The sequence below is a fragment of the Pseudophryne corroboree genome, chromosome 3 (assembly GCF_028390025.1).
Source record: "Pseudophryne corroboree isolate aPseCor3 chromosome 3, aPseCor3.hap2, whole genome shotgun sequence".
Lineage (NCBI taxonomy): Eukaryota > Metazoa > Chordata > Amphibia > Anura > Myobatrachidae > Pseudophryne > Pseudophryne corroboree.
This window is the reverse complement of record NC_086446.1, coordinates 253,117,901-253,127,653: the sequence shown is the minus strand read 5'-3', so window position 1 is coordinate 253,127,653 and position 9,753 is coordinate 253,117,901.

Here is a 9,753-nt window from a genome sequence, read left to right as displayed (position 1 = left end):
CTTCTGTCAATCTTCTTGCGGTCGCCGCTGCAACTGCTTTCTTCATAACCAGTGTCGTTGCCCGGCGACCCCTGTCGCCAGGCAACGACGCACATGCGCAATGCGCATTCCAGACCCATTCGCACCGCAGCGAAGAACCACTGCATGCGAATGGGTCGGAATGACCCCCATAGTGGGGGATGTAATGCAGGGAGGTAGTGCAATGATGAAGTGCAATGATAAAGGGGCTGATTCAGCCACTGACACAGTCCAGAGTCAGTCACAATTGGCCAATGTTTTTGGGACTGCGCATCTGCTGTGATGTTACTGCAAAACCAGTCACAGTTCCCTGAATGCTGTAGCCTGATTGGCGGACTCCGGACTTAAGGGGGAGGACAAAGGGACTGTATTTTTTCCAGATAATTTTTAAGCACATAAATCAGTCTAGATCCAGGTTTTCTCTATTCTCTTGAGGTCTGTGGCCTTTCTTCCAGATCAGATGTCCTCTATTCAAAAAGTTATTTTAACTCTTGCCTATCACATTTTGTGACAAGCTAGCCAGTAGATGTCACTGTTTAGGGGAGGTAACTTAGGGGTCTATTTACGAAGCCTTGGACGGAGATTTCACTTCTTCATGAATAGACCCCTAAGTGGACGAAGGTAAAGTCCAAGCTAATCAGCTCCTGCAATGACTGCCTTGTCACAGGCTGTGTTTGAAAACTGACAGATAGGAGCTGATTGGCTGGTACTTTATTTCCGTCCACTTTATCTCCATCCAAGGCTTAATAAATAGACCTCTTAATTAACAGGTTGTGTCGCATAAAGTTACACCTATTTACCTGAATTGCTTTATCCATGCCCCCATGGCAGTATACAGTATGTTCATATTGACCCTAATCACTCTTATTTATCCTACTGTGGAAAGCACAAACAAAAAACAACAAGGTGTATATGAGCATTCAAGTTTGTTCTGTCTCTGTCACTTGCAATTTATTTTAATATCTTGCATGCATAATCCAATCTCAAGAGGTAGACATGAAAACAAACACTATAACTGCAATTAGTTAAGATGAGAAATGTTGCTTGCAGGGACATGTTTAGCATGAGACACAGAAGGTCCGTTCCTAGGGGCAGTACAGGCTTAGGCAGCTCATATTCTACATTTATTTCTTTTTTTTTCTACAACAACAAAAATAACTTATTGAATAAAGTAAACTGACATGAGAATAACTTAGTCTGCGTTAGCCGGCTGCTGTATTTTTCTAAGGAGGGACAGAATTGCGCAGAGTCAATGAAATAGAATGAGTTGGTGTAAAATAGCTTGCATAAATTCACAATGTACATGCTCAGAAAGTGAATACACACAAATGCGCGGTTCCAGGCCTTCACACATTTATTGTGACTGCAAAAGGATGGGAAAGGACATTTACATATAGGTCCTAATTCAGAGATGTACATAAAATAGGAAGTTGATACCTACCGGTAATTCCTTTTCTCGTAGTCCGCAGTGGATACTGGGGTTCTGTACTTTAGTACCATGGGGTATAGATTGTGTCCACAGGATCCTGGCACTGTAAAACCTTTAGTGTGTGTATTTGTGTGCTGGCTCCTCCTATCTATGCCCCTCCTTCCAGACTCAGTCTTGTAAAACTGTGCCCGAGGAGACGGACATACTATGAGAGACAGTGGCGTGCGGTGAGGTCAGTGGCTGGTGAGGCACTGGCTGGTGTGTGTACAAAATGTGTAGGGTTCGCCGTGGGTGCGGCGCTATTAAGTTAATGGAATTTCTGGACAACAAAAAAGCCATGGTGGCTATCACATGCCCTGAAACTCAGGGGCTGGCAACTTTTAGCTTGGGGGGGGGCAGGCAAACACAAGCATGTGGCCCCTGCTTTTCTACCAGTAAACTGCAACGGAAAAATTTGTGCAACAAAACGTTTGCAACAATGGTTTATCTAATGTGGGTGTGGTTTAAGAAAACATTTAAATATATTAAAAAAATCCTTTGTCAAAAAGCTATAAACATAAACCTACTAGCATAATAGTGACCTCTATATAATAAATATATTTAAAATCTAACTCCAAATCCACGATATACAGATGGAGCCTTCTTAATCTCACCCTGCTTAATCGCAGGTGGGCACTCCCAGCGTGACTAGGCTATCCGTCCACCTAGTCACGCCGGGAGTGCACGAGCTGCTTCCCATTCAGAGCATCTCTGTCAGGGGAGCGGACAGAGAAACTCTCCATTAGAGTAAATGGGGAGCGTCTCCGTCTGGGCGCACACACCCGTCCAGACGGAGACGCTCACAGTGACTAGCTGCGCCCAGGCGGGCACTCCTAGTCACATAAAGAGCCAAGATAAAGAAGGCTCCATCTGTAGGGACAATGGAGGTGATTCAATTCAGCGCAATAGAGGATTTCTGCTCGCACCCCTCCTGAGTTGGCAGAAGGAATCCAACTAAACTAGTGCCGTGATGCTGTTTTCTGCCTTAGCACGTGTGCAAACATCTGGCATTTAAGTATGAAAATTATGGTTTCTGTGACTAAATACACGGCTTAAGGTGCGTTAACTGGCATCGTCCGACTAAGGGCCTAATTCAGACTTGATCGCAACAGCACTATCTTTCTCTAATAAGTAAAACCATGTGCACTGCAGGTGGGGCAGATGTAACACGTGCAGAGAGAGCTAGATTTGGGTAGGTTATATTGTTTCTGTGCAGGGTAAATACTGACTGCTTTATTTTTACACTGCAATTTAGATTTCAGTTTGAACACCCTTCCCCAAATCTAACTCTCTCTGCACGGGTGTGGTATGCGTGACCGGCGGTCAGCATACAGATGCCGGTATTCCAGCAGCGGAATGCCGGCGTGCATGGGCAGGGGGGCGAGTGCAACAAGCCCACGCTGCGGGATCAGTGGTGGGATCTACTTGCACTCTATGGGTGTCGTGGACAATAGTCCCTGTTGGTTGGCATGCCGACCGTTGGGATTGTGAGGAGCGGGACGTAGGGGGAGTTATTGTGACTGGGGAGAGAGGGTGAAAGGGAGAGAGTGAGAGAGACAGAGAAAGAGAGAGAAAGGCAGGGGCTCCTAATCTCAGCAAGCAGCCTACTACATCCTATGTAACAATTAATAAGGCACAAGTGCATCCTGGCACTGTAACTGGATGCCCGGGTTAAGAATGACATACATACATACATACAAAAATGTAGATAGGCACTCAAAATCCAGGTGAAAAAATGTATCTTTTATTACAGAACATAAGGAAAAGTGCAAACGTGCATATTGAGTCGACGTTTCGGTCCCTACAGGACCATCATCAGGACCAGCAGCAGCTGGTCCTGATGATGGTCCTATAGGGACCGAAACGTCCCTATAGGACCATCATCGGGCTCTGAGTACTCGCCTCTCCCTTGGTCATGCAGGCAGCGGCTTCAGAGTTCGGCTGCGGTAGTGACATAGGTGGTCATTCCCAGTTGATCGCAGCCAGCAACTTTTTGCTGCTGCTGCGATCATCTAGTCCACGCCTATGGGGGAGTGTATTTTAGCATAGCAGGGCTGCGATCGCTAGTGCAGCCCTGCTAAGCTAAAAAAAATTCAAGCAGAAGTAAACTAGCCCTATACCTACTTACCCTGTGCGATGATCTCTGCGATGCTGGAGCCGGCTTTGACGTCAGACATCCGCCCTCCGTTCTCCTGGACACGCCTGCGTTTTCAAATCCACTCCCCGAAAACGGCTGGAAATGCTGTGGTGACGCCCAGGTCCGCCTTCTTCCTGTCCATCTTCTTTGCGGTCCGCTCTACGACCGCTTCCTTCTCAAGACGCGACGTAACCTGGCGATCCCTGTTGCCGGGCAACGTCGCGCACTGCGCCCGCCACGCATGTGCATTCCACTCCCGTTCGCACCGCAACGATAAACCGCTGCATGCGAACGGGTCAGAATGACCCCCATAGGCTCCTCTCGCCAAGTTGCTGTCAAGAGTTGGCTGCCCGGCGTGGTCCATATGTGGAGCTGTCAGGAGGGAGCTGGCCGCCGCGGTGTGTCTGTGGGGCTACCCAGCATGGTACATCTGTGCAGCTGTTGGGGGGGTGCCCGGCACGGCCTGTCTGTGGGGCTGCATGGCTCGATCCATCTGTGGGGGACTGTCAGGGGGGCTGCCCGGCGCGGCTTGTCTCTGGAGCTGGCAGGAGGGGATACCCGCCGCAGTCCATCACTGATGGTGGGAGGAGTGGTGTGCCAAGCATGGCCCATGGTTGGCAATCACTCACAGCAGGCCAGTCATGGTGCAGCATTATTGGGTGCAGGGGCTCTGAGAAGACTGGTCGGGGGCCCCGTAGCAGCCGCACCCCCTTTACCTGTGATAGCTAAGCCTATGCTGTACGGGCGAGTCAGGCACCAGGGGCTGATGGTCAGTGAGCCCCTCGGCAGCGCGCATGCCGCTTGTGGCTGCTGGACAGTGCAGGAGCGGAGGAGAGGGGAGGGGAAAGACTCTCCCCCTCCTGCCGCTATTAGCCCCTTCAACGTGGCGGGCACCGAAGCTGGCTTCTTCTTTCAAGCCAGGTACTGCTGTGTTTTTTTTTTTTAAGAGTCTCAGAAATGACAGGGGGCACAGGGCCGCGCGCTTCCCCGCCCCCGGATCCGCCGCGTATGTGACTCGGACATTCTCCCTCCCTGTACGGCACTGACAGTGACTGGATACAGCCACTGTCAGTGCTGAATCTGCTGCCCAATCACATCTGCCTTCAGTGTCAGGGGCGTACTTTCATATGGGCTGAAAGCACATCCCTGCGCTGAGGCACTCACACTGGTGCCGCTTACACTGATTTTTCTAATGGGCTTTTACAGCCCTCTGCTTGGCCCCGCCCCCTGTCCTCCCCCTGCTACCAGACATTTATACTTGTCAGCGAGAGGCACCGTTCGTTGTGCCTCCTAAATCGATTTAAACAAGATTTAAACTGAAAATTGATTACATTAAGATAAAGAAGATTGTTTTAATGTTATAATTAATGACAGGGGAGGCACTGCCTCCCCTGCCTCCCCTGACTGCACATCCCTGATGAGAGAAGGAATAAAGACAAACATCGGTGAGGCAACAAGCCAACACACAACCATAACCAAAAAGGAGGGCACTATCCAGAACAGAGGATAGCAATACCAACCCAACCAGGATAGCACAGCTATCCCAACAACATAACGGGACTGCAACCGCGGCCAACCAAACACTTACTCAGGTAAGCAGGAATCAAAGCACTGAGGCGAGCGCCCAGCATCCACTATGGACTATGAGAAAAGGAATTACCGGTAGGTATCAAATTCCTATTTTCTCTAACATCCTAGTGGATACTGCGGTTCTGAAATTTTGTACCATGGGGAAGTCCCAAAGCTCCCAAATGGGTGGGAGAGTGCCGAGACCCCTGTTACACACCTGACCAAACTGAAGGTCATCCTTGGCCAAGGTGTCAAACCGATAAAATTTCACAAAAGTGTTCGAACCAGACCACGCAGCTGCTTAGCACAACTGTAAGGCCAAGACACCCTGGACAGCTGCCTAGGAAGAGCCCACAGACCTCATCAAGTGGGCCTGAATATACATCGGCAAAGGCAGAGCTGCCGTAGTATAGGCCTGTTGGATGGTAAACCAGAGCCAACGAGCAATGGATTGCTTGGAAGCCGGACAACCAGTCATGGTGGCTTCAAAAAGGACAAACAGTGAATCAGATTTCCAATGACGAGCCATCCTCTTTACATAAATCTTCAGAGCCCTCACCACATCCAAGGACTCTGGCCCAATGGAATCGTCAGACAACACTGGAACCACAATGGGTTGATTGACATGAAAAGCTGAAACCACCTTTGGTAAAAACTGAGGACGGGTCCTGAGTTCTGCCCTGTCTTCATGAAAAATCAAATAAGGGCTCTTACAGGACAAGGTCCCCAATTCAGAGACACGTCTGGCCGACGCCAATGTCAATAACATCACCGTTTTCCAGAAGAGAAATTTTAACTCCACCCTATGCAAGGGTTCAAACCAGTCCGATTGAGGATAGGACAAAACCACATTGAGATCCCAGGGAGCCGTGGAAGGTACAAAGGGCGGTTGCATATGAAGAACTCCTTTTAGAAAAGTTTGTACTTCCAGAAACATGGCAAGTTGTTTCTGGAAGAAAATAGAGAGCGCCAAAATCTGGACTTTGATGGAGCCTAAACGTAGGCCCATATCCACTCCTGCTTGAAGGAAAAGTAGAAAATAACCAATTCTAAATTCCACGGGAGACACCTTTCTACTTTCACACCAGGAAACATACTTCTTCCAGATACGATGATAATGTTTTGACGTCACCATCTTCCTGGATTGGACCATGGTAGAAATAACCTGGGAGGGAAGACCTTTTCTTGCTAGAATCAACCTCTCAACTTCCAAGCCATCAAACATAGCTGCTGTAAATCTGGATAGACGAACGGACCTTGTTTAAGAAGATCCTTTTGGAGCGGTAGAGGCCATGGATCCTCCAGAGCCATGGTGAGGAGGTCCGAGTACCATGCCCGTTGAGCCAAATCCGGGGCAATTAGAATTGCTTGTACATTTTCCCTTCTTAGTCTTTTTAGAACCCTTGGGATTAGTGGTAGAGGATGGAACAGGTACACAAACTGGTACGTCCATGTTGTCATCAGTGTGTCCACTGCTACAGCCTGTGGATCCCTAGTTCTGGAACAGTAACGGCATAGCTTCTTGTTGAGACAAGAAGCCAATCTAATCTGTCTGCGGACAGCCCCATCGGTGAATTAGCTGTTGAAACACCTGGAGATGTAGGCCCCATTCCCCCGGATGGAGGTCGTGTCTGCAGAAGAAGTCCGCTTCCCAGTTGTCCATTCTGGAATGAATAAGGCTGAGATGGCCCTTATGTTGGCATCTGCCTAGAGGAGGATTTTTGCTGTCCTGCTTCTTGTTCCCCCTTGTCGGTTTATGTACACCACAGCCGTGGCATTGTCTGATTCAACCTGGATCGGCCAATCCCTCATGAGATGGGAAGCTTGCAATAGACCATTGTATATTGCCCTGAGTTCAAGGACGTTTAACGGTAGAGCTGATTCTTGAACTAACCATATCTCCTGGAACTGGGCCCCATGGGTCACAGCCCCCCTACCCCGGAGGCTGGCATCCGTTGTGAGTAGAATCCACAAGTGGATATTTAAATTACTGCCTTCAATCAGGTGAGGAACTTGCAGCCACCATAATAGAGAAATCCGAGCTTTCGGAGATAAGGTCACTTCCTGATGCATGTGAAAGTGAGACCCCGACCATTTGTCCAGCAAATCCAGCTGAAATGCCCGGGCATGAAATTGCCGTATTGGATTGCCTCGTAAGCAGCTACCCAGCAAGTGGATGCAAAGATGTATGGATACCTTGCATAGTCGAAGCACTGAGCGGACCATAGCCTGGATAACCAAGGCTTTATCCATCGGAAGAAACACCTTTTGAGATACTGTATCCAGTATCATTCCCAGGAACTGAAGATGTTGGGTTGGTTACGGGTGAGATTTCTGGAAGTTTAGGATACACCCATGATCCGTAAGCAGGCTAGTCATCAGATCGATGCTGTGCAATAGACGCTCCCTGGACATAGCCTTTATCAGGAGATCGTCTAAGTAGGGAACTATGTTGACTCCCATCATGTGCAGTTGAAGCATCATCTCCGCCATGACTTTGGTGAAGACCCTCGGAGCTGTGGACAGGCCAAAGGGCAAGACCTGAAACTGGAAATGGTCGTCCAAGATGGCGAACCTGAGGTAAGACTGATGATGGGGCCACATGGGAATGTGTAGGTGAGCATCCTTGACATCTAGGGATACCAGGAATTTCCTCTCCTCCAGACCGGAGACCACTGCCCGCAGGGATTCCATCTTGAATTTGAACACCTGCAGATACGGGTTTAGAAACTTCAGGTTTAAGATGGGTCACACCGAACCGTCTGGTTTTGGAACGACAAAAAGACTGGAGTAAAAACCCCTGTTGTGTAAAGGAGGAGGTAAAGGAACCACCAACCCTGTCCGCAAGTTTTTGAATGGCATCTTGCAAGGTATTTTTTGCTGCGGGCAAAACTGGTAAGCCCGATTTGAAAAATCTGTAAGGAGGAAGTGCTTCAAATTCCAGCCGGTATCCTTGGGAAATGAGGTCCCTCACCCAAGGATCCCGGCAGGACTTCGTGTTGAAGGCGAGCACCTACCTGAAAATCACCTTGCTGCTGGGGCCAACCGTCACGCAGAAGGCTTAGCGGCAGGGGAACCAGTGGTCTGGTCCAGGGAGGCAGCAGCTGCAGGCTTATGGGACTTACCACGAGATCCTCTCGGAGTGGTGGAGATGCCCCTGCCCCTGTCTCTGAACCTCGCCACACGAAAGGACTGCAAGGAGGGTCCTGTGTAAGGACCAGTGGCATAACTACTGCCCCCGCAGCCCTCGCGGTGGCTTGGGGGCAAGGGGATGCGGGGGCGCCGCCACTGATTTAGAGCAGATTGACATTCGGACGAGCGTCCGCATGTCAATCTGATGTCACTAACCCCCCGCTGCTATGAAGGAGGGACACGGAGGGCACAGCGCGTGCCTCTCCTGTGTCTCTCCTGCGTCTCCGGCGTGTCTAATAAAGGAAGTGCCATTCGTGAGCTCTGATTGGCTCACGAACCGGCAATTCCTTTAACAGACCCGCGGCCGGAGACCCAGGAGGGACACAGGAGAGGCGCGCGCTGTGCCCTCCTTGTCCCTCCTTCACAGCAGCGGGGGAGCGTGGGGGGGGGGGCACTGAAGGGGTATATATGGCACTGGGGGGGGGCACTGAGGAGGCATATATGGCACTGGGGGGGCACTGAGGGGGCATATATGGCACTGGGGGGGCACTGAGGGGGCATATATGGCACTGGGGGGGCACTGAGGAGGCATATATGGCACTGGAGGGGGCACTGAGGAGGCATATATGGCACTGTATGTGTACCTGGCACATGGGGGGGGGCTATATTTGGCACTGGGGGCACGTGAGCACCTGGCACTGTGGGGGAACATCTGGCACTGGGGGGGCTATATTTGGCACTGGGGGCACGTGAGCACCTGGCACTGTGGGGGAATATCTGGCACTGGGGGCATATGTGGCACTGGGGGGGGCACTGAGGGGGCATATATGGCACTGGGGGGCACTGAGGGGGCATATATTCCACTGGGGGGGGCACTGAGGGGGCATATATGGCACTGTATGTGTACCTGGCACATGGGGGGGGGCTATATTTGGCACTGGGGGCACGTGAGCACTGGCACTGGGGGTATATGTGGCACTGGGGGGGGGGCTATATTTGGCACTGGGTGCATGTGAGTACCTGGCACCGTGGGGGAATATCTGGCACTGGGGACATATGTGGCACTGGGAGCACAGCCCTAGCAACAAGCACTACCCCCTAGCAACGAGCATGACACCCAGTGCATGAAACCCCTGGCAACGAGCATGACACCCAGTGCATGAAACACCTGGCAACAAGCATGACACCCTGAGCATGTAAACCTCTGGCACCGTGCATGGAACCAAGAGCATGAAACCCCTGGCAGCGAGCAGGTAATTTAAAAGTAATTAGAAGCCTTACTGTATGACTTAATGTGTAATGGGCATTACGGTGTGTGGCATAATGTATCATGGAGATTGCGGTGTGTGTCAGAATGTGTCACAGGCATTACGGGGTGTGGCATACTATATCACGGGCATTGTGATATGTGGTATAATGTCTCAGGGTC